Genomic DNA, 25,761 nt, shown 5'->3' on the forward strand with positions numbered 1-25,761 from the left:
GTCTCGTGGTGTTGCTTCCATGGAGGTTGGCTTGTGAATGGCATCTAATTCAAGTTACTGGAAGTGTTAAGTTATTTTTTTGGAAAGTGGTCACAGAACCGTACAGGTGGTCACAGGGCCGCACAGCGTTGCTTTACCCTACATGCAAACTTCAATATTCCTATCATTTGTATAAGATAACATTCCACTATTTTAAGAGAATTTTTCTTCCAATGATAACCAGCATCCCGTTGAATGCTTCTAGTATTTTTAACTTGTTCACTTAAAATATAGACGAGTTTCCTTACTGTGAATCTCATTGATTATCAAAAGGGTAAGGCTTACATACATTACAACAGGGTTAAGAAAAAGGAAACTCGACAGCGTTTCCACCACAAATAGCCAGGGCCTAATGATACTAAAAAAACAAGATATCTTGCCAAGATATCCTAAAAATATTTTAACTCATAGGCTACAGGCTTGAGCTAGCCTAGTTACTAGCTAGTCGACCCAGACTCTGATTAGGAATCAAATTGGTATTACTATAGTTTACGACCGGTCTGCAACCCAACAATGAAACCCACATAGGTACACAATGAGAGGAGTTCAAAAGTCCCCCATCTTTCCATTCGCTAATTAGTTTCGGAGTTATGATTAATTAATGTTGAAAAGTTACCAATATACGATAGAGCTATATAACCTACACAGCCATATAGATCTCAAAACTAACATTTTGAGCCCCTGTACCACTAGTTACAAACCAAAATTTACATAGATAATGAATATATTTAAAAAAAAAAACTGGATTTTTCACTCTTCAGTAAAAATTTTCTATCTCAAGTTGATCTTAGCCCCCGCCTGAAACTGTTGTGTTTGTTTGTGCACGTTTGTTGAAGACTATTTGGTTGAAGTTCCGCCCACACATTTATCTAATTATTTTTATTTATTTCAGTTGACATGTTTTTTTTAAGCCCCTCCGGTCTTGTAAGTCTCAAGTTGATCTTAACCCTGCCTGAAACTGCTCCTGTTCGTTCATCTTTGTGTGTGCATCGAATACTGGTTGAAGTTCTGCCCACGCATTTGATTTATCCAATTAATTCCATTTTTTCCAGTTGGCGCACTTTTTGAAGCCCCTCCCTGTCTCTGTAACCAATGGGAGTTCACTATTCAAATATTTTTAGTCAGACTTCAGATATATTTCCAATTTCAATACATATAGTAGTTTGCCTCAAGAAAAAGAGTTGAATTTTGAGTTTCTTGAGATATTATAACTACTTTCGTGCGATTAAAGTTTTTTGAAGAGGAGGAGAAGGCAGTGGACTTTTTAAGACACAGGGTATTGCCCATACAGGTTTTGTGCAAAAAGTGGGCAAATCTTTGTGGATACATAGAAGAGAGGAAGCAGTGGGTGTGCAACCATTACTTGTGCTATAGTTAAGAGCAAGAAGAGGAAGTATATTGTAATTTTGTAGTGACTACAGGGTACTTTTTTAGATAAAGACTACAAGGGTTACCTTAGAAGGTACACACCTTTCCTGTTTGGCATATTTTGTGTTTTGGCCAATCCATGGTATTAAAAGTTTTGGGAAAACTTCTCTATTTTAAGTACCCTACACTGGTCACTAAATACATTGTGGATTGGTGCAGTTCTGCAGCAAGGTGGGACAAAGTTTGGCATGGCTAGAAAATCAGCCACCGATTGGGGGTACGGGTGTCATCGTCGAAATTGAAGAGACATTTTTTGTGGGAACCAAGTACGGCCGGGAAGAGAGTTGAGGCAAGTGTGGCTGTTCTGTGGGGTGGAGTATGAGAACAATGCAATTTCATAATAACTTTGAGGGCAAGGAAAATTCTCAATAAGAGCGCAAAGACTCTTATACCTATTACAAAAAAATACATCCTCCCCGGGTGGGTGGTAATGTCTGATGGTTGAGTGGCCTACAAGAGTTTAGGCGACGAGGGATACACACATAAAATGGTTAATCACTTGGAAGCACTTGTGGACCCGACAGACAGCACAGTTTACACGCAGGACATTGAGAGGCTTTGGAAAGACGTAACGGAGTGGACGAAGAGGACAGGACTCAGGACAGAATACCTTGTCCAGTATTTCTCCCGGTATCTGTTCCTGCGGAAATTAAAAGTAGATGAGAGGCTTCATAAGCTGTTCAAAGCTGCTGCCACATACGTATTACTACTGTCAGTCACTCTCAGTAAAGAAGACACCAACACTGATGAAGCTCTTGGTGAACCTACACTTGGCCTATCACACTGTTAAGAAGGTATTTTTAAAAGCTCTTTTTTTTTTCATATTACGTATTATGCTACACTATATGTTTCTTGCTTGTTATGATGTTTGATGCATGTTTCATACCATGATTGTTTTCGGAAATGCTTAGTTTTTTACTTAGATTAAAGTCGAAGGTCATTTTCTGGAAGCCTCCAGCCAGGATAATAAAAAAATTTTCAGTTAGTTTTCTTGTTTTTGTGCTGTTGCTCTTCTCTATTAGTACTACCTTCCTCAATCACAACACTAGTTTTCTGTAAACCCAGTGGCTACTGGCAAGCACGCGCAACGAAACAGTTCCTCTAGTCAAAACATAACGTGCTTGCCAAGATTCTTTCAATTTTTTTATTGAAAACAGAATTGTTAAAAAAAAATTACCATTAAAAAAGTAACATCTCCACATTGTTGGGTTATACTGCGGTAGTGACAATTGGAAAAATGTTATTGTTAGTATACAATAAGGTTTTGTACATACTTACCTGGCAGATATATACTTAGCTATACGTCTCTGACGTCATGACAGAATTCAAAACTCGCGGCACACGCGACAGGTAGGTCAGGTGATCTACCTTACCCGAGCTGGGTGGGTGGCGGATGTAAGAACCAATCTCCCTTTCCAGCCAGAATTTTTCCTTCCACCGGTCTCCTGAGCGGGGAGGCTGGGCGGGCCATCAATCGTATATATCTGCCAGGTAAGTATGTACAAAACCTTATTGTATACTAACAATAACATTTTTGTACATGAACTTTCCTGTCAGATATATACTTAGCTGATTGACACCCTTGGTGGAGGGAAAGAGACAGCAATATAAATATGGAAAAAAGGGGAAAACAACACTAGTTGTAGGATGTAAATACAACCTTGGTTCTTACTGTTTAGGCAGAAGACTTCGTAGTTACTGTCTATGAGTCTGCGTTGCCTTAAGAGCTTCAGCGAGGGCGTGACCTACAGCTGACAGACTCTTTTTGGTCTATCAAAGGGATTTGGTTACCCGCCCCTTACTTGATAGAATCCGAGCAGGATCTGTCAACGGGGATTCGCCCACTTATATGACAGAACCTAACCACTATCATTGCAAGGAGCTCAAACATAAACCGATCACCTAACCAATCTAATCATTGTTAGACTACGAAATGAAAAACATGCCTACCCGCATGTTCTTTCACACAACCAAAAACTTACAACCTAACAAGGGGAAAAATATATACTACTAAGGATATGTCTCAGCTCCCTGCCCCAGCACCGAATCCGCCGATACGTACGGGCCTAACCCGAAGCACTTTTCATACGTAATTTTGACGTCTCTCAGATAGTGGTTTGCAAAGACTGAGTTGCAACGCCAGAATGTTGCCTTCATAATGTTACTCAGGGATATGTTTTTGTTAAAAGTCAATGACGTGGCAATAGCTCTTACCTCATGAGCTTTGACCCTAAGAACTTTGAATTGACTTTCATCACATATCGCATGCGCCTCTTTCACCAGGCTTCTGATAAAGAAAGAAAGCGCATTCTTCGAAAGAGTCCTCCTTGGATCTCTTACAGAGCACCAAAGATGACCTCATTGCCCTTAAGTTTTTTCTTTCTCTGTAGATAGAATTTCAAACTTCTTACTGGGGCAAAGAGACCTCTCTGCTTCCTCGCCTACTAATGCAGACAAGCCTTGTACTGCAAAGCTCCTAGGCCAAGGATTTGAGGGGTTCTCGTTCTTGGCTAAGAACGAAGGAAGGAACGAACAGATAGCTGCATCTCCTCTGAATCCCACATTTCCTTCTAGTGCATGGAGTTCACTAACCCTCTTTGCGGAAGCCAATGCCATGAGAAAAATTGTCTTCTTCGTGAGGTCTCTAAACGAGGCAGACTGAGGCGGTTCGAACTTATTAGACCTCAGGTAACGTAGCACTACATCAGATTCCAACTCGGAACCCTGGAGAAACCTTCTTGGATGTTTTCAAACGATCTTATTAGATCATGAAGGTCCTTATCATTCTGAAATGTTTAAGTTTCTGTGCCTAAACACTGCAGATAGCATGCTACGATAGCCTTTAATGGTTGATACCGCCAATCCACTTTCTTCCTAAGGAAAAGTAAGAAGTCTGCTATTTGGGTCCCGAAAGAGGTACTGGAAGAGGAAAAGTGGGATGGTTTCTTACACATCGCCGAAAAGAACGTCCCACTTCGATTGGTAGGACTCTAAGGGTTGAAAGAAAAGGCCTTCTTGCTGCCTGCGATAGCCGTTGCAACTCTTTGCCAGAAAAGCCTCTCGTTCTGACCAAACTTTTGACAGTCTGAAGCCAGTCAGATCTAGAGCGCGGGGAGGTTTTTGTGATACCTCTCGAAGTGGGGTTGTCTGAGCAGATCGATCCTCTGTGGTAATGTTCTTGGAAGATCTACTAACCATTCCAGTACCTCTGTGAACCATACTTGTGCGGGCCAGAACGGGGCTACCAGCGTCATCCTTGCTGCCTCCGATTCTGCAAATTTCTTTAGAGTCTCTCCCAGTATCTTGAATGGAGGAAAAGCATACGTGTCTAGACCCTTCCAATCTAGTAGGAACGCGTCTATCGACACTGCCCTCGGGTCCGATATCGGAGAGCAGTAGTTGGCTATCCTCGTATTCTTGGCTGGCGAAGAGGTCTATATGAGGCTTGCCCCAAGCTTTCCACAGGTCCTGGCAAACATCTTCGTGAAGAGTCCACTCTGCAGGCAGGACTTGATCTTTCCTGCTTAGGAGGTCTGCTCTGACGTTCTTTTCTCCCTGTACGAACCTGGTAAGGAGACAAATTTCTTTGCTCTGCCCAAAGCAGAAGTTCTTTTGCTGTCTCGTACAGGGAGAAAGAGTGAGTCCCCCCTTGCTTCCTGATGTAAGCCAGGGCCGTGGTGTTGTCCGAGTTGATCTGAACTGTTGAAGCTAGGACGTGGGGCTCGAAAGCTTTCAAAGCTAGCCAAACCGCCATCAGCTCCTTCTTGTTGATGTGCCAGGTCACCTGTTCCTTGTTCCAGGTGCCTGACACTTCTCTTGAGCCGAGCGTCGCTCCCCAACCTGTTTCCGAGGCGTCGGAATACAACACTTGGTTGGGGTTTGGAATGTGAAGGGACATCCCTTCTGCAAACCTGAGAGGGTTGGCCCACCAAGAGAGGTCCTTCTTGATTTCCCTTGAAATCTCGAAGGAGAACTCTAGGTTTTGAGAACGACACCTCCAGTTTCGATGTAGAAAGAACTGGAGAGGTCTGAGGTGCAACCTTCCTAGAGAAAGGAATTGCTCCAACGAGGAGAGTGTCCCCAACAAACTCATCCACTCCCTCGCAGTGCATACTTCTTTCTCTAGGAAGGCCTTTGACTTCTTCTCTGACCCTCGGGCTATATCCGTTCTGGAGACGGAAAAGCCCGAAAATCCAGAGAAGACCATCCGAATCCCCAAATAGATACGATCTTGACTGGGGATCAAATGAGACTTTTGAAAGTTCACCAAAAGTCCAGAGAAACTTGCCATGAAAAGGGTCTTTTGTAGGTCCTCCAAACATCTTTCCTGAGACTTGGCTCTGATCAGCCAGTCGTCCAAGGTAAAGGGACACTCTGACTCCCTCCAAATGTAGCCATCTGCTACATTTTTCATTAGGCCTGTAAAGACCTGAGGGGCTGTTGAAAGGCCGAAACACAAAGCCCTGAAAATTGGAATTATTAAAACCAAAATTGGAATATCCTTCCTCCCATCATGAACCTGAGGTATTTCCTTGACGAAGGATGGATAGGCACATGGAAGTAAGCGTCCTGAAGATCTAGGGACACCATCCAGTCCCCTGGCCGAAGGGCCGCCAACACTGAGGATGTCGTCTCCATGGCGAACTTCCTCTTTTCTACAAAGAAAAATCAGGGCGCTTACATCCAGAAACCGGTCTCCATCCTCCGAGGCTTTTGGAACTAGAAAAAGGCGGTTGTAAAAGCCCGCTGAGCAAGGGTCGCTCACTAGCTCTATAGCCTCTTTCTCGAACATTTGTTCCACATGCTTGTGTTAAAGCAAGGCTCATGATGGGATCCCTGTACCTGGCCACCAACTCCCTCGGGAGTCGTTGTCAACGGTGGTCTTTCCGTAAAAGGAATCAGATATCCTTTCCTTATTATAGAGAGGGACCAGTTGTCCGCTCCTCTCTTTGCCCAGGCTTCCGAGAATCTTAGAAGTCTGGCACCTACTGGTGTCTGGAGGACTACTTCCCTACTTCTTAGCTCTGACAGAGCGTGAGAAGGATCTACCTCTCTTGAAAGGTCTATTACCTCTCGAGGTAGAGGCTCTAGAAGGGGGGCCCCCTCGAAAGGGCTCCTGTCTAGCTGAGTCTTCCTTCTTAGTCTTCGTCTGGAAGGAGGTCTTAGGCTTCCGTGCCGACTGCGCGAGCATGTCCTGATTCGCCTTCGCAGAGATAGATCCTGAGATGTCCTGGATTATCTTCTTCGGAAATAGCAGAGGCGAGGAGCTGCGAATACAGGAAGAGGCTCTTTGGGCATGCGAAACAGACTTAGTCAGAAAAGAGCAGAAGACTGATCTCTTCTTAAGGATCCCTGCTCCAAATAGGGAGGCTATTTCGCTCGATCCATCTCTAACTGCTTTGTCAATGCACGTTAGAACACTGTTTAGATCTTCTGGCGAAATAGCATCCGGGTTCTGAGTCTTCTTAGCCAAAGACCCCCAAAGACCAGTCAAGGAAGTTGAAGACTTCCAAGACTCTAAAACATTCCCTTCAGCAGGTGGTCAAGCTCGTTCATAGCCCAGGTAGTTTTAGCAGACAAAAGAGCCGAGAGCGTCGTGCTGCATCCACCAGAGAAGAGAGTCCGCATCCGCCGATGAAGGAAGACCCAGACTAGGGGTTCTCCAGGACTCGTACCAAAATCCAAGTCTGCCCGTAAGCTTGGAAGGAGGGAAAGAAAACACAGTTTTCCTTTCTCTTCCTTAGAAAGCAGCCAATCACCAACACCTCTCAAAGCCTTCTTCATGAGATGGTTGGCTTCACCTCACACAAGAGGAAACTTTCGTCTTCTTCGAAGTAGAGAATAAAGAGAGAGGAGACGGAGGAGCGACGGAGTAGGGAGTCTCCAAACTCTTGAAGAAGTAGATCTGTAAGGATCTTATAGGACGAAACTGACGAGTCCTTCACCAAATCCTCTTCTGAAGGTTCAACTTCATCCACTGAAGAACCCTCCGCTTCTTTACGAGGGGCAGTTAGCCTTCTCTAAAGAAATGCGCTGTCCAGAGAGTGTCTAGTAGCAGACTGGCGCCTATCAGGGGAAGCCAAAGTTTCTGGCGAGCTCTCTCGAATGAGTCTTCCTACTCTGATGAGTGCGTGCTCTTTGCTCCTTAATCCTACTTCTAGAATTCCGGGCTTCCAAGGGGGAGCGCCTGCTAGGAGAGGAGAGCCTACTATGCTCAAGGCGCTTCTCAGGATCCATGCGCCTGTTCAAAGGAGAGCGGCTGCCAGGCGAGCTGCGCCTACCATGAGGCGAACGCCTACTAGGCTCTTGGCGCCTACTTACAGGAGAGCGAAGCCCTGGAGAAGGTCGCCTACTAGGGAGAACCGGCGTCTACCATGCTCCAAAAAACAAACTTCGCTCCGACTTGTGTGTCTCTCAAAAGGTAGTCTCCCTGAAGATACATATCTTTCAGGCTCAACGCGCCTGTCCCTGAACCGAGCGGCTAAAAGGGGAGCCGCCGCCATCAGGAGAAAAGCGCCTATCCTCCGTACCACGACTTTGCTGGGAGCGGATAGAGCGTCTACTTGGGGAGTAGCGCCTACTAGGCTCAAGGCGCCTAACATAAGGCGAGATCCTGTCTCTTGACGAACCCATCAAAGAGTAGGCTCTCTTATCCGGAGAATGAAGGATCTTCGTAAAAGAGCGAGAGGACGAGGCTGTACGCCTGTCTTTAGACGAACGCCTACTCGGCGCTAGATCCCTTCCTACTGGAGAGATGTAGTCACCAGGAGAAAGCTTCTTGGGCGATTGACGCCTGGAAGACGACAAGCGCCTGAGAGGGGAAGAGCGCCTCCTTCCATCCGTGAAAAAGGAGAGAGAACCGACTCTGACTGAGACGGTAACACAGGCGAAGGAATCCTAGACTTCTTGACAGGGAGAGAGACGTCTTTCCGACGCGTTCCTCCTGCCAAGGAGCCCGCCAGCGCCGAAATCTGCGCTTGCAGTCCAGCAAGAACTCGAGCTGGAGATCTTGTAAAATCCTCCACCGGAGAGGAGGCTCGAAGCCTACTATGAGGCGAGAACTCCTGCTCCCTCCTGGGTTTCTTGCTCTCTACTTCCGGCTCTTCTGGAAAAACTTCCGGGCTGGTAAGGAAAGGAGCAGGCGCCTTCCAGGCTCTCTTCAGCGGTCGTGAAGAATCCGAGGCGCTCCTATCTTCTAGGCGAAGATGAGGAAGACGAAGAGAAGCATTGGCGTAATACCTCCTTCTTCGCGCGAACAAGGGCAGCCTGGGTACGAGCATCAGGATCTACCGAGGGGACGCCTGATCGGTGGGAGTTCTCCCTAACCTTCCTGCGGCTTTTGACTTTCCTCCTCCACTGGGACTGGGAGTCTGGAAGAGGTCTAGGCCTGGAAGCATTAAGGAGCCGATCAGACGCACCCTCCACTGCACTGGGGTCACTGCACAATTCACCTTCACTACTCTTACCTTGCAACGAACGAATCTTCTTTTCCATGCTAAGGATCGTGGCTCTCACGGTGCCACTTCCGTAGTCGTATCCTTAGGTTCGATGCAGGGCGCAGGAGCTGAAACTGGAGAAGGTCTAATGCTACAACAGGGTTTTCTTCTACCTCGCTAATGAGACTTACTAGAACTCCTAGAAGAAGCCTTTCTCACCCTGTCTTTCTCTAACTTCCTCAAGTAGGAGAAAGAGCCTTCCATTCACCCTCATCCAACTTCTCACACTCATTACACGGGTTAACAAAAGCACATTCTTTCCCTCTACATTTAAAGCAAACTGTGTGAGGATCTACCGTAGCTTCGGTAGTCTCACCTTGTTCATTCATCCATAGCGCACACTCTAAACATAGAAGATTTCTTAACCTCTAACTCAGACATCTCGAAATCAAAGAAAAATCCAAATCAATAATCCAAAAACAATCCACAAATGCGTATAGCCAAGCCAACAAGATCAGGTACTTCACCGAAAGTCCGTCCAAATAAATCCACGGCAACGAGAAATGAATAAAGCTGTCAGGAGGTAACAACCACAGGTGTAGTCGTTCACCGGCAGACAGAAAAATTCTGGCTGGAAAGGGAGATTGGTTCTTACATCCGCCAACCCAGCGGAGGGTAAGGTAGATCACCTGACCTACCTGTCGCGTGTGCCCGCGAGTTTTGAATTCTGTCGTGACGTCAGAGACGTATAGCTAAGTATATCTGACAGGAAAGTTCATGTACAAAACAATAGTTTTGCTGAAAACAATATACAAGTAGATCTAGGAAATAATTCATGTAGGGTATTTCTTTGGAAATAAGTTTCCTATTACTTAGTAGGTTACTTATTCAGAATTTACAGTTATTTTTTGGGGTCAACTGTAAATAACCCCAAGGGGCTAGTACACATAAAACCAGGGAAATAGTGAAATTGGCGTATCTATTTGTGGAGTACATATATACATATTATACGCAATATTACAAGCAATTTTCATTCATTATTGAACATTACCGATGGAGAACTGGAATTCATTGGAAACAGTTTGTAAATGGCAATTGGCGTATGGTTGCTGAAGCGCCACTAGATTGGTCAATTGATGAGTCATTTGCTGTCCATCTTGCCTTGTATTACTTAGAAAATACTCTTTTAATTTTCTTTTTTGCCATTTATTTGGTTGCAAAATCACAATTTGGCAAAAAATTGTGATTTTGCCTAACTATAGCAAACCTGAGGTCCATTTAACAATGATAGGAATGTAACTTAGCGGCAGCTGGAACTGGTCCGTAAGCTTGCTTCGAACAAGGGGGTTTTCAGTAGTTAACTGCTTGTTCCGACAGTTGGCGGTCCTGCGCGGTCTGAAGAGGTTGAGGGAATTCACTTTTGGCTTTAGGCCCAGGAAAAACAGAAGTGAGGGGTAGGCATGATGGTGGGACTGATGGTGTAAAGGACCTCAGGTTTGTTTATAGTAGGTTAAACGGAAAAATTACAATTTTCGAGAAAATTGTGATTTGTTCCAATACGTAATACAAACCCATCGGTTCCTTTAACAAACAAGGAAAGACTCACTTATTGGTGGGTGGAATCCGAGTTCTTATGAACCAGGAACTGGTTGTTACTCCAGACCCTTGGTTTCCCTCCCTGAGGTCGTAAGAAGCAGAGGGAGGGATCCTAGCCCTATTGCCCAGCTGATCGGGGTGGTGCCCCACCCAGGATCAGTGGGTCAGACCTCTTTGGACCAAATTTATAAGAGTGGGAGGCCAAGAGTACCTCTTATAAATAGCCAAGAACTAGGTTCCTACTTCAAGAGGAAATATGAAGTTATGGTTTGGTTTTTCTCTTGGTTGGTCCTCCACTCCGCCCCCTTGTAAGGTGGGGAGTGGTGGATAACCGCTCCTATCCCTACTGAAAGGGGTAGGCCTGGAAGCTCGGTCGTGTAGCTTTCCCTGCATTCCTACCTCCGTCCAGCGTATAGTGGACAAACCGCGGCCCTCGGCCCACAGGTTAGAGGAGGAGAAAAAGAGGAGGAAGAGAAGGCCAGTCCACACCCTCTCTTTCACTCGTCCCACTTCATGCAGTCACACAACGGATGCGATGCTGTTCTGTTTTGTCCGCTCGGGTGCTGGGTAAACTACACAACTTGGTTGAGCAGGCCAACTAAGGGTCCACCCAAGGAATAAAAAGGTGTCCAAGGACCTGTGGGCAATATCCCGAAGGTAGAAGGTAAGAAGGAAGGGGTTAGAGGTTGTACTGGTTGGCCCAAACCCCTGCCTTCAGAAACTTGTGCCATGGAGGAAAGGTCTTGCGGGAACTAACGAATGGGTTGGACCAATTACCTCCTTGAACTTCGTGGGCTCTTCGGACGAAAGGGTAACAAGGTGTCGTCACTACCATCCGCCCCATCGTTACAACCCTCCTCCGATCACCTCACGCTAGCCAGAAAGAAACGTGTTTCGTTCGGATAACCTATTTCTTGGTAACCCCGGTGCTAACGAGAAAGGCGTCAGCACTCAGGCCTGAGGTGCTGAGTTCACTTCAGATAGTGCCATGAGGCCCTCACAGGTACAAAGCAGCATCTCATCCGCATAGTTATCAGTGAATGAAGGTCCTTCAGGGAGGGGAATCGTGAATGACTCAAACTGGTCGTCAGGGACCGAAGGGTTCCGAGGTCCGTCGCCACGAAGTCCGGGACGACAAATGGAGCGGACCAGTTCCCATCCCCCTCGTAATGTTTTAACATTGAAGGAAATACCAACGAAGTTTCCCCTACTCTTTCTTCGCCAATGACAGGGACCTGCAGAAAGGGAGGGTATTGAGGGGTCAGATCCCTGGTCTGACCGAACTCTCGGAGTGGGCTTGAAGGGACCTCGAGTTCAAAATCCTAAGGGACGAGAGTCACCATCCCACCCAGGGGGCCTGAGTTTCCCTGGGGTAGGCAAAACCATCTCAAAAGCTCTTCATAAGGAAGGGAGGGGATCTCGAAGTGAAGAAGGAGGAGAATCCACTCCCCGTAAGTTTAAAGGACCGGGAGGGCCAAGGCGGCTCTTGTAGGTCTTTAACTGTGGAGACGGAGAGGAGATTCTCTCAGCGAAGGAAAACGAGGAAATCCGCTACCCTGCTGAAGAGTGGCTCTGAGAGGATGGAGAGACCCCGTCCACGACACCAACCACAGAAGACGGACCACTTCCCTTGGTAACACGCTGCCAAAGGTACTTCGCCTGCGGTTACCCAGCCATCTCCTGTTTGCTGCTTCGGCGGAGAAAAACCTCTCGCTCCGCAGGAGATGATGGATATCAGACCAGCCAGTGAAGACACAAGGGACCGAACCAGAACCTGGTCAGGTACCCGGTTTCCACGTTGGTGGGCTGGCGCCAAGAGGTTGTGCCAAGGGGGAAGTCTCTCTCCGGTTTGCTTCGGCAGAAGCAGAGACCAGCAAGGTCCGGATACCAAACAGCCTGGGGGCATTTTGGGCTCCACCCCCCCAGAATCATCCTTGAAGATTCCTGTGACCAGCACCCTGCTGATCACCTTTGCGAATCGGACAGAATGGGAGGGAAAAGGCATATACGAAGAGGTTTGTCCCACGGGTGTTTGAAGAAGAGGGTCCTCTTGCCAGCTGGCCCATGAGTCCGGCACAACTGAGTAGAAAACCTCGAGTTTTTCTGTTGTGCTGGGCAGGGATGCAGGCGTAACAGATCCCAACTGGGACGCCTCCACAAGGTTTTGAAGAGCCTTTCCGCCAACGTCCTGGGGTGAAAGGGACCACTCAGTTTCATCACCTGAGCCCGACTGGGCTTGAGGCTTGTCTGCTACTACCATTCCTCTTGACCTGGAATGTAGCGGGGGCTGACAGCTCCTACCTAGTGTGGGCCAACGGCCCACTCTTGTACTGCAACAATCCAACTGAGTGCAACCGGGAGGGACACTAGGCCCACCCCGTTTGTTGACGTAAACCACCAATGGACTGGTGGTTTGTTTTTCGCCTCAATCAGCACCACTGATGTCGCCTCCATCAACAGTCCATGGAAACTCTTCGGAGCGCCCAAGATAAACACTGCCTTGAGGCTCCAAGGATATTGCGATGTGAAGGTGCTTGTCATGATAATCCACCCACGACACCCGCAGCCAGCAAATCCTCCAGGTGTGCGCTCCCATCCCTCCCGGTCGGACGCGTCCTGAGAAACCAAGCAACATCTGTTTTGGGGGGGGAAGTGCCGAAGAGGCACCTCCTCTGTTACGAGGTTCCCATCGTTTCCCAGCCACCAGGCTAGGTTCCCTGCCTCACCTCCTCCATGAGAGAACGAGGGGGAAGTACGGTGTGGGGTCTCCTTTGCCTGTGACCAACTTTCTCCATTAGCCTCCCCACTGAAAAAGACAGCCAGGTGAATACGCCATGAAGGGACTAACTTCTCGGAGAAGAACAAAGGTGACCGATCACGACCTGCCAGTGCTGAGCTGGCTGGCTGCACCTGTAGGGACAGGTAAACCGTTTGGCCCCCTCCCTGAACCTGCTGATCCGCGAGTTCTGCGACGAAGGACTCACCCCCTGCTACCATGATCGATCAGCATGGGCCAGGTAGGTGAACGTTCATCCTCTGCTTGGGCTCAAGAGTCCGACTTCTTTCCGAAATTCACTAACGATCCATAGATCGCGGCAAGAAAACTAGAGCAGGAACCAACCAATCGTAGAGATACCATCAGAAGACGTATCCCTACCGAATGGGCCCAACGCCGAAATCACCAGACTGTGAACACTCGCGGCCACAAACCCGTGGGCGGGGCGGGTTTTTGGGAAACCGGAAACAAAGTGCCCTTGAATTGGTACAACCGTACCCACCCGTTCCGAGGGATTGAAGCGGAGCGGTAACTTCCTGGGAAGACTGATGGGTATAATTCTGGAAATACGTCCGTCCTTCAGGTCCAAACAAAAGCATGAAGTCATTCTCCCTGATGAACTCGAGCACTGAACATGTCCGTTTTCCATAGTGTAAACCGAGTCTGGGCCGAACGCAATCGGTTTCAAGGGGGAAAGGGAGAATCTAGTCACCGGGCGCCAGCCGCCCCCCGAGGACTTGCTCCACCAGGAAAAGTCAACTGTAGAAAGCCCGGTGACTGATTCCCATGACGATCTCCACAGCTGTTTTTTTGCTCACAGCAATGGCCTTCTACTTCCTGGCCAAAGCGGCCACGTCCCTGGGCAGTAGAACCGGGCTAACGTACGTTCTTTTTAGATCGGAACCGGGATTGGAGGTGAGGGGTGGCCGGGGAGGAGGACCGAGACTCGAAAGGTAGTAGAATATCCGTCCCGAAGAACAATTCATTCTAAAATCCAGGTCTCTTTGCTCCGTAGCGCTGCCAAGGTTTCCCAATGGTCCGCCAGGGCAACCCACCACGTTCTGAGGCAGCAGGTTGGGGATGGGAACGCCGTCCCTAGCGGTTTCCCTTACTCTTCTTTTTCGACTTCCTTCCCGGATCCCTCCTCGATGGAGAAGGAGGGCTGGTTACGATCCCTTCCTTACAGTAGAAGTCGAAGGCAGTGTCCTTTTCTCTCGGCTTTCGAACGAGTGCAATCGTCCCCATAGCCGCAGAGGAAGTGGCCTAGCTAACGCTCTGGGCTTCAGCCGCAGTAGCTCGAGGCTGCCCAAGCCGCCTTCAAGACTGCCTGGTGGACTAGACGGGTTACTGTCGTCAGTGGAGCCATTGTTTCCACAGCCAGCGGTCCACCATCTCTCTGGGGAAGGAGGAGATTGGGGGACGCCTGAACAAAATCGGTGGCGGGAGTTCTCCCTAACCTTACCTGCTGGGCTTTTGACTTTCCTCCTACCACTGGGACTGGGATTCCTTGGAAGAGGTCTAGGCCTGGAAGCATTAAGGAGCCGATCAGACGCACCCTCCACTGCACTGGGGTCACTGCACAATTCACCTCACTACTCTTACCTTGCAACGAACGAATCTTCTTTTCCATGCTAAGGATCGTGGCTCTCACGGTTGCCACTTCCGTAGTCGTATCCTTAGGTTCGATGCAGGGCGCAGGAGCTGAAACTGGAGAAGGTTCTAATGCTACAACAGGGTTTTCTTCTACCTCGCTAATATGAGACTTACTAGAACTCCTAGAAGAAGCCTTTCTCACCCTGTCTTTCTCTAACTTCCTCAAGTAGGAAGAAAGAGCCTTCCATTCACCCTCATCCAACTTCTCACACTCATTACACGGGTTAACAAAAGCACATTCTTTCCCTCTACATTTAAAGCAAACTGTGTGAGGATCTACCGTAGCTTTCGGTAGTCTCACCTTGCATTCATCCATAGCGCACACTCTAAACATAGAAGATTTCTTAACCTCTAACTCAGACATCTCGAAATCAAAGAAAAATCCAAATCAATATCCAAAAACAATCCACAAATGCGTATGCCAAGCCAACAAGATCAGGTACTTCACCGAAAGTCCGTCCAAATAAATCCACGGCAACGAGAAATGAATAAAGCTGTCAGGAGGTAACAACCACAGGTGTAGTCGTCACCGGCGACAGAAAAATTCTGGCTGGAAAGGGAGATTGGTTCTTACATCCGCCACCCAGCGGCGGGTAAGGTAGATCACCTGACCTACCTGTCGCGTGTGCCGCGAGTTTTGAATTCTGTCGTGACGTCAGAGACGTATAGCTAAGTATATATCTGACAGGAAAGTTCATGTACAAAACAATAGTTTTGCTGAAAACAATATACAAGTAGATCTAGGAAATAACTTCATGTAGGGTATTTCTTTGGAAATAAGTTTCCTATTACTTAGTAGGTTACTTATTCAGAATTTACAGTTATTTTTGGGGTCAACTGTAAATAACCCCAAGGGGCTAGTACACATAAAACCAGGGAAATAAGTGAAATTGGCGTATCTATTTGTAGTACATATATACATATTAGAGCAATTTTATCATTATTGCATTACTATGAGAACTGGAATTCATGGAAACAGTTTGTAAATGCATTGGCGTATGTGTGAAGCTCCACTAGATTGGCAATGATGAGTCATTTTGCTGTCATCTGCTTGTATTACTTTAGAAATATCTTTAATTTTTTGCCATTTATTTGGTTGCAAAATCACAATTTGGCAAAAATTGTATTTTGCCTAACTATACAAACCTGAGGTCCTTTAACAATAGGAATGTAACTTAGCGGCAGCTGGAACTGGTCGTAAGCTTCGAACAAGGGGGTTCAGTAGTTAACTGCTTGTCCGACAGTTGGCGGTCTGCGCGGCTGAGAGGTGAGGAATCACTTTGCTTTAGGCCCAGGAAAAACAGAGTGAGGGGTGGCATGAGGTGGGACTATGTGTAAAGGACCTCAGGTTTGTATAGTTAGGAAAAATACAATTTTCGAGAAATTGTGATTTGTTCCAATACGTAATACAAACCATCGGTCCTTTAACAATAGGAAGACTCACTTATTGGTGGGTGGAATCCGAGTCTTATGAACAGACTGGTGTTCGTCCGACCTTGGTTCCCTCCCTGGTCGTAAGAGCAGAGGGAGGGATCCTAGCCTCTGCCCAGCTGATCGGGGTGTGCACCGCAGGATCAGTGGTCAGACCTCTGGACCAAATTTATAAGAGGGAGGCAAGAGTACCTCTTATAAATAGCAAGCAAGAACTAGTTCCTACTTCAAGAGGAAATATGAAGTTATGGGTTTGTCTCTTGTTGGCCTCCACTCCTCCCCCTTGTAAGGGGAGTGGTGGATAACCGCTCCTATCCCTACTGAAAGGGGTAGGCTGGAGCTCGGTCGTGTAGCTTACCTGCATCTACCTCCTGTCCAGCGTAGTGACAACCGCGGCCCTCGGCCCACAGGTAGAGGAGGAGAAAAGAGGAGGAAGAGAAGCCAGTCACACTCTCTTTCACTCGTCCATTCATGCAGTCACACAAGGATGCGATGCTGTTCTGTCCGCTCGGGTGCTGGGTAAACTACACAACTTGTTGAGCAGCCAACTAAGGGTCCCAAGGAAAAGGTGTCCAAGGACCTGTGGGCAATATCCCGAAGGTAGAAGGAGGTAGAGGTTGTCTGGTTGGCCCAAACCCCTGCCTTCAGAACTTGTGCCATGGAGAAGGTCTTGCGGAACGCAAGGGTTGGACCAATACCTCTGACTTCGTGGGCTCTCGGACGAAGGGTACAGGTGTCGTCACTACCATCCGCATCGTACACCCTCCTGATCACCTCACGCAGCCAGAAAGAAAGTGTTCTTGGATACCTATTTCTTGGTAACCCCGGTGCTAACGAAGAGGCGTCAGCACTCAGGCCTGAGGTGCTGAGTTCACTTCAGATAGTGCCATAGCGCCCTCACAGGACAAAGCAGCATCTCATCCGCATAGTTATCAGTGAAGTCCTTCAGGGAGGGGATCGTGAATGACTCAAACTGGTCGTCAGGGACCGAAGGGTTCCGAGTCTTCGCCACGAAGTCCGGGACGAAATGGAGCGACACAGTTCCCCATCCCCTCGAATGTTTAACATTGAAGGAAATACCACGAAGTTCCCCTACTCTCTTCGCCAATGACAGGGACTGCAGAAAGAGGGTCTTGAGGGTCAGATCCCTGTCTGACGACTCTCGGAGTGGCTTGAAGGGACCTCGAGTCAAAATCCTAAGGACGAGAGTCACATCCCACCCAGGGGGCCTGAGTTCCCTGGGTAGGCAAAACCTCTCAAAGCTCTTCATAAGGAGGGAGATCTCGAAGGAAGAGGAGATATCCACTCCCCGTAGTTTAAGGACTAGGGCCAAGGCGGCTCTGTAGTCTTTAACTGTGGAGACGGAGAGGAGCTTCTCTCAGCGAAGGAAAACGAGGAAATCCGCTACCTGCTGAAGAGTGGCTCTGAGAGGAGAGAGACCCCGTCCACGACACCAACCACAGAAGACGGACCACTTCCCTTGGTATACAGCTGCAAAGGACTGCCTGCGGTACCCAGCCATCTCCGTTGCTGCTCGGCGAGAAAAACCTCTCGCTCGCAGGAGATGATGGATATCAGCCAGCCGTGAAGACACAGGGACCGAACAGACCGGTGGTACCGTTCCACGTGTGGCTGGCGCAAGAGGTTGTGCCAAGGGGGAGTCTCTCTCGGTGCTTCGGCGAGCAGAGCCAGCAGGTCCGGATACCAAACAGCCTGGGGCATTTTGGGCTCCACCAGAATCATCTGAAGATTCCTAGTGACCAGCACCCTGCTGATCACCTTGCGAATCGGACAGAATGGGAGAAAGGCATATACGAAGAGGTTTGTCCCACGGGTGTTGAAGAGTGTCCTCTGCAGCTGCCCATGAGTCCGGCACAACTGAGTAGAAAACCTCGAGTTTTCTGTTGTGCTGGGTGGCGAACAGATCCCAACTGGACGCCTCCACAGGTTGAAGAGCCTTTCCGCAACGTCTGGGTGAAGGGACCACTCAGTTATCACCTGATCCCGACGGCTGAGCTTGTCTGCTACTACATTCCTCTTGCCTGGAATGTAGCGGGCTGACAGCTCTACCTAGTGTGCCACGGCCCACTCTTGTACCTGCAACATCAACTGATGCAACGGGAGGGACACTAGGCCCCCGTTTGTTGACGTACACCAATACTGTGGTGTTGTCGCTCATCAGCACCACTGAGTGTCCCATCAGACAGTCCTGGAACTCTTGGAGCGCAAGAAACACTGCCTTGAGCTCCAGGATATTGATGTGAAGGTGCTTGTCATGATAATCCCACACACCCGCAGCCAGCAAATCCTCCAGGTGTGCGCTCCATCCCTCGGTCGACGCGTCTGAGAACAGCAACATCTTTGGGGGGGGAGTGCGAAGAGGCACTCCTCTTACGAGGTTCCCATCGTCCAGCCACCAGGCTAGGTCCTGCCTCACCTCCTCCATGAGAGACAGGGGGAAGTACGGTGGGTCTCTTGCCTGTGACCAACTCTCCATTAGCCTCCACTGAAAAGACAGCAGGTGAATACGCCCATGAGGGACTAACTTCTCGAGATAAGACAGGTGACCGATCACGACCTGCCAGTGCTGAGCTGGCTGCACCTGTAGGGACAGGAACCGTTTGGCCCCCTCCCTGAACCTGCTGATCCGCGAGTCTGCGACGAAGACTCACCCTGCTACCATATCGATCAGCATGGCCAGGTACTTCATCCTCTGCTTGGGCTCAAGATCCGACTTCTCGAAATTCACTACGATCCATAGATCGCGGCAAAACTAGAGCAGGACCAACCAATCGTCGAGATACCTCAGAAGACGTATCCCTACCGAATGGGCCCAAGCCGAACACCAGAGTGAACACTCGCGTCAACACCCGTGGGGCGGTTGGGAAACCGAAACAAAGTGCCCTGAATTGGTACACCGTCCCGTCGAGGATGAGCGGAGGTACTTCCTGGAAGACGATTGGATGGGTATCGGAAATACGCGTCCTTCAGGTCCACAGAAAGCATGAAGTCATTCTCCCTGATGAACTCGAGCACTGAACATGTCGTTTCCATCGTGAACCGAGTCTGGCGAACGAATCGGTTCAAGGGAGAGATCTATCACCGGGCGCCAGCCCCCCGAGGACTTCTCCACCAGGAAAAGTCAACTGTAGAAGCCCGGTGACTGATCCCATACGATCTCCACAGCTTGTTTGCTCAGCATGGCTTCTACTTCCTGCCAAAGCGCCACGTCCCTGGCAGAACCGGGAACGTACGTTTTTAGATGGACCGGGTTGGAGGTGAGGGGTGGCCGAGACTCGAAAGGTAGTAGATATCCGTCCCGAAGAACATTCACTATCCAGGTCTCTGCTCCGTAGCGCTGCCAAGTTTCCCAATGGCTCGCCAGGCAACCCACCACTTCTGGCAGCAGGTGAGGGAGAACGCCGTCCCTAGCGTTTCCCTTCTCTCTTCGACTTCTTCCCGGCTCCTCCTCGAGAGAAGGAGGGCTGGTTACGATCCCTCCTTACAGTAGAAGTCGAAGGCAGTGTCTTTCCTCTCGGCTTCGACGAGGCAATCGTCCTAGCCGCAGAGGAAGTGCTAGCTAAGCTCTTGGGCTTAGCCGCAGTAGCTCGAGGCTGCCCAGCCGCCTTCAAGACTGCCTGGTGGACTAGACGGTTACTGTCGTCAGTGCGCCATTGTTCCACAGCAGCGTCCACCATCTCTCTGGGGAAGAGAGAGGAGGAACTCCGCACCAGTCCGTTCCGAAGACCCAAAGCTGCCTCGCGCCCTGCCGACCTGGTTACTTGAGTGAGGACAGCGTCCCTACACCTCAGAACCAGGTTAGCCCACAGGTTGGCCGTCTGGTGGGCCAGGTAGGAGATAGCCCTACCACCAGACTGGTACAGTCTCCCAAAAGCCAGTTCCCCCTCAGAAGTGATGTTTCCTGAAGAGGCCGCGACCTTAAGACACTGTAAGGGACCACAGGTCTAGCCAGGAAACTGCTTGGAACGCTGCCATGGCAGTTGATTCCAAAGCCAATGCCTCTTGCTGCGAGAACCAGAGGTTCTCTGACAGCAGGTGCTGAAGAGACACCCCCGGAGTTAGCCTAGCTAGCTCCGGATTAACCTGTTTGGGCAGCAGAGGGTCCTCCGTTGGCACGTAGAATCGCCTCTGTCATAGTAGAGGTAGGGGAAGGAGTTTGGACGACCTGCCGGACCGAAGCGAGCCCTCCTGTCCGGAGACGAGAGCGTCCACCTGGCTCAGCACACTGTCGGCCAAGGCTGATTGCGGAAGACCCACCGTCGTCCTGGGTTCCTTCTTAGGTCCCCAGAACAACTCCAGCCTAGATGTAGGCTCGGAAGGTGGGAGCGGCAATCCATCCCCAAGGTCACTGTGCTGACGAATCAGCGCTATAACCTCAGCAAACGACATCTGGATCTCACGAGTGACTGCGTCCTGCGGAGATGGACCGTCAAGCAAGGACGGCTCCCGAGACCACCCTCCTTCCACAGGAGGAACCACAACAGACCCCTCATGGTCTCCTCCTGCTACTTGTGCATACGATCTGTTCGATCCTAGGACTGTGCCAGGTTCGTAGGCCCTCGTGGCGCTCCTCGCAATTGCTCCTGATCGCCTCGCTCTTCCCAGTGTAACCCGAGGCAGTTGAAGGGATAGGAGAGGAAGACCTGACGCTCTCCCTTCGCCCACCGGAAGAACCGACGTGCTGTGGGGGGCTGCAGACACTCACCAACCCATGGTGGCGATCGAGCTGCAGGCCTGGTCGTGCAGCTCTCCAGGGGAGAGCGGCTAGACCGAGAACAGCGGTGACGGTCCCGAGCGTCAGAAGAGCTGCTGCTGGTCCCCCTATCCGCCCGGTCCCGGTGGGAGCGGCGGTCAGGGGACCAGCAGTCCGCTGTCGCAGTGGGAGCGAGGCCTGTCCTCACAGCGCGCCATGCCGCCTGAACCAGCCGAGGCTGGAGGCGACCGAGGGGACCTCTTCCTCGACTCAACCCGCGGCTGGACTGGGACAATCGGGTTGACCCTGGGTACCGGCGGCTCGCCACGAGAGCAATCGCTGGCCTGGCCCCGCCAGTCTTCCACTCCGTGCCTGGATCCTGGCGCCGAGCGGGCTCGGCTGCCTGGACCTTGGCTGCACGGTCACCCGCAGGCGACCGTAAACTCGGTACCTTTCACGAATGAGAGGCCGAGACGGATCCTGGCATAAAGGCAGAACCTCTGGCACCAGGCAAGGACGTACCAGTGTTAGCCGGTGCTCCTCTGGTCTCTGTCTTCTTCTTCCTTGCGGAAGGAGAGACGGGCCCCGTCCCCAAAGGAACCGGAGGACCAGCGGAAGTCCTAACCATCCCACCGGAGTGGGACGGACCCTTAGAAGTCTCAGAACAAGAATTCTTAGCGGGGGAGGAGGCTGCCACCTTCTTCCTCGGCTGTGGGGCCTTGGAAGTCAAAGGGGAAGAGGCGGCTGCAGACGACGACGACACCTTCCTCTTCTTCTTTGTCAGCTTCCTCAGGACCACCGTCAGGTCCTCCATCCAGGAAGGAGCTGGGGCAGTTGCCGAAGCAACAGGGCCCGGCTGCACCTGTCCAGAAGGACCTGGGTGGGGCAGCAACACAACGGGCAGGAACTTGGCTACGGGAGGGGCGGCAAGCACGGGGAACAGGAGGCGGAGAGAGGAACCATCAGCCATCCTAGGCACTGGCGGCAGATCTAACAGGGAGCTCTTGGGACACTGGAAGTCTGGGCTGGAGCAAGAGCGGCAAAACCAGAGGCGGCGTAACGACCCTCCTCTGCACACCCAGCAGCGGCGCCTGCACAGCAGCTGTCGGGGTCACCATAGATATGTGCTGCGTATACACAAGGCGAGGAGGAGCAGCCTACCCTGGCGTGGACACTGTAGTTGTGGTCGTAGTCACAGGGCCATGGGTTACCAGCCTGGTCCCCCTCACGAGATGACACAGCAGCCCCTGAATGGTCTGTGTCCCCTGGAGCCCCAGCGAGTACCAGACTTGGCCGACGATCGTCCCCCACGGCAGGCAAACCTTGAGGAAGACAAGTGTCGGCGGGTTTATGTGGGGGTGTTTCCCTTTGCCCGGGGGGGACAGTTCCCACCCCGAGCGAATGGACGACCCCAAATACAATTGCACATCGGGGTACCTCGCCCCCTCCTCTACACTCGACTGATCGAGGGAAGAGGAGCGAGATACACCACCCTGAAGGGGAAGGAGCCATACGAGGGAGCTGTGACGGAGGGAGGAAAGAAGAAGACGTGTCCATGACCAGGGGAGTAACTGGAGAACCCTCCAATGACTCCCTGGCCGGCTTACGCGGTTTCTTCCTCCCTTTGTAACGCTCCCACTGCCCCTCTGACCAAATTACACAAACATCACACAGCTCAACGCGAGAGCATTCACCCTCGACACCGAGCACAAAACTCATGAGGATCAACCTCAAAAAGGGATCGAAAGGCCCCACACTTACGGCCCTCACCACACCAAGGCACAATCTGCGGCTGACCGGGGGGGGGGGGGGGGGGGGGGCGGGGGGGGGGGGGGGGGGGGGGGGTGTCTTTCCGCCTCGTGGGAATCCATTCCACGAGACAATCACTAAATAATAACAAAAATAATCAAGTACTCACGTTACTTCCGCACAAGCACACTAGGATAAGAGAAAGTAATGATAATATCTTCACAAATGAAGTAGTATTTCAAAGCATATGACAGAAGCAGGCAGAGCGGCGAACAACACGTCTATCACCCTGTGCGGCCGAAAGCAAAGTGATTCTTCACCTCTCAGTCATGCGGACCGCCGACTGTCGGACAAGCAGTTAACTACCGAACCCCCTTGTTCAAAGCTTGTGACCGGTTCCAGCTGCCGCTAAGTTACATTCTTATTGTTAAAGGACTGATGGTTTGTATTACGTATCGGGACAGAGGGATAATAGACATGAATTAAATAAACATTTTGAAGTAACAAAGTAAAGTTAAACTAAATAATGAGTAAAGTAAACAATTAAGGGAATAAAGCTTTGCACCTCATAAACCGTGTACTAGTGTGCTGCCCGCAACTGCGTTTGTGGAGTGAGCGCTTAGGAAGCAGGAACTGCAACGTAGTTCAAGCACATTTTTGGAGTGAATTAAGACCAAAATGTGTATACGTAATTACAATCAAATAAGCACTGTGGAGTTTCAGTTGTGATGGCAGTAAGGATAAACCCACCGATTACAAGGTAAAATTGAATTTCAGTTCAAACCATGACCCTAGGAATAAGAAATTTCATAATTTCACTAATATAGGCAACAAAATGTTATCTTATTGTGCTGATTACAACTGCAATCTCGAGTAAGATCAATAAACGTTACATATATTTCAATCTTTTGAATGGTATGCTTAAAGATGTGATTGTATTCTTGTTTTACCAATTAAATATCAAGTGAATAAGGCTGATCCACGTGATGACGATGGATCCACTGCAGCGTTTCCCCCTAGTAGAGGTCTCAAGCTGTTGCTCTCACCATCAATGACTCGTGACTGGTGCCCTTTTCCAGTGTCAGGACGTGTTAAAGTACTTTTTCGGAGGGTGGATCCACACGCAGTGAAAACTGGATCTGCTAGTCCAGTGGGTTGTTCCCCCTATTTTGTACTTTGGGAGAAAACTCTGGTATTATTATAGTTTACACCCGGTCTGCAACCCAACAATGAAACCCACATAGGTAGGTAGTATGCACTGAGAGGAGTTCAAAAGTACCCCATCTTTCCATTCGATAATTAATAGTTTCGGAGATATGACTGATTCATATTGAAAAGTTACCAATATATAATATAGCATAATATGGCTATATAACCTACACAGCTGTGTAGATCTTAAAAAATGACAATTTGTCGAAAATTGCATTTTTCCTAACTATACAAACCTGAGGTCCTTTAACAATAGGAAGGTAACTAGCGGCAGCTGGGACGGTCGTAAGCTTCGAACAAGGGGAGAACGGTAGTTAACTGCTTGTCCGATCGTGCGCGCGCCCGCGCGCCCGAGAGGTGAAGAATCACTTTTGCTTTAGGCCCATGCAAAAAGTTGCAGAGTGAGGGGTGGCATGAGGTGGGACTATATGTAAAGGACCTCAGGTTTGTATAGTTAGGAAAAATGCAATTTTCGACAAATTGTCATTTGTTCCGATACGTAATACAAACCCTCGGTCCTTTAACAATAGGAAGACTCACTTCTTGGTGGGAGGAATCTGAGTCTTTTTGGTGAACAGACTGGTGTTCGTCCAACCCTGGAGTGCCTCCCTGGTCGTAAGAGCAAGGGAGGGATCCAAACCTCTGTCCGATTGATCGGGGTGTGCACCGCAGGATCAATGGTCAGACCTCTGGGCCAAGTACTAAGAGAGAGGCAAGCGTATCTCTTCGTACCAGCAAGCAAGAACTTGTTCCTGTTTGCAAGAGACAATCATAAAATGATGGGTTTGTCTCAATTTGGCATCCACTTCCTCCCCCTTGTTGGAGGAAGTGGTGGATATTTACTCCTATCCCTACTGAAAGGGATAGGATGGTGCTCTATTGAGTAGCTCACCTGCATCTCGTCCTTACCCAGCAGGGTGACGACCGTGTCCCTCTACCCAAAGGTAGAGGGAAGAAAAAGATGGGAAGAGGAGCCAGTCACACTCTCATTCCTCATCCATTCTTACGGTCACACCAGGACTCGATGCTGTTCAGCCTGCGAGGGTCTGGGTTAACTACACAACGTGTTGAGCAACCACCACGGTTCCCAAGGAAAAAGAGTCCAAGGAACTGTGGGCAATATCCTGAAGGTGAGAAGGAGGTTCATGCGGTCCGGTTGGACCAGGCGCCTGCCTTCATTACCTGCGCCACGGAGAAGTTCTTGCGGAACGCGAAGAGAATGATGAAGAGGCGTCCACACTCATCTGGGTGTCGAGTTTCTTCAGACAGCTCCGTCGCACCTTCACAGGACAAAGCAGCATAGCATTAGCCTTGTATCGGAGGCGGGGTGACGTCCATTAGGGAGGGTATTGTGAAGGACTCGAACCAATCGTCAGTTACCGAAGGGTTCTGAGTCTTCGCTACGAAGATCGGTACGAAATCGAGCGTCAAATCCCCATCCCTTTGTGCTTGACTTCTCAAGAGAAGTCATGCAGTTACCTAAGACGAAAAGAAGGGAATAGTCGTATGACCTATCCCTCTTCTCGACTTTGGTTATGTACAGTACTCATACTGACAAGCTATTAAGACGAAGTAATGATTGCTCTGGAACAACCGAACTAAGTCCATAGCATAGTTCGTAACTGACTCGGGCGCTCTGACAGCTGCCGACTGACTGGTTCGGAATCAGTAGAGGCAAGTTGCCAAGCATCGGGTAAGTCACGTGACCTTCGCCCTTTAAAGAGTTATGC

The 25,761-nt window shown here is 49.6% G+C and overlaps 1 pseudogene; it reads left to right on the forward strand.

The window, feature by feature from the left end:
* The window catches only part of LOC135224002 (uncharacterized), a 35,528-nt pseudogene that overhangs the window by 116 nt on the left and 9,651 nt on the right, over positions 1–25,761 (forward strand).

The sequence above is a fragment of the Macrobrachium nipponense genome, chromosome 10 (genome assembly GCF_015104395.2).
Source record: "Macrobrachium nipponense isolate FS-2020 chromosome 10, ASM1510439v2, whole genome shotgun sequence".
Taxonomy (NCBI): domain Eukaryota; kingdom Metazoa; phylum Arthropoda; class Malacostraca; order Decapoda; family Palaemonidae; genus Macrobrachium; species Macrobrachium nipponense.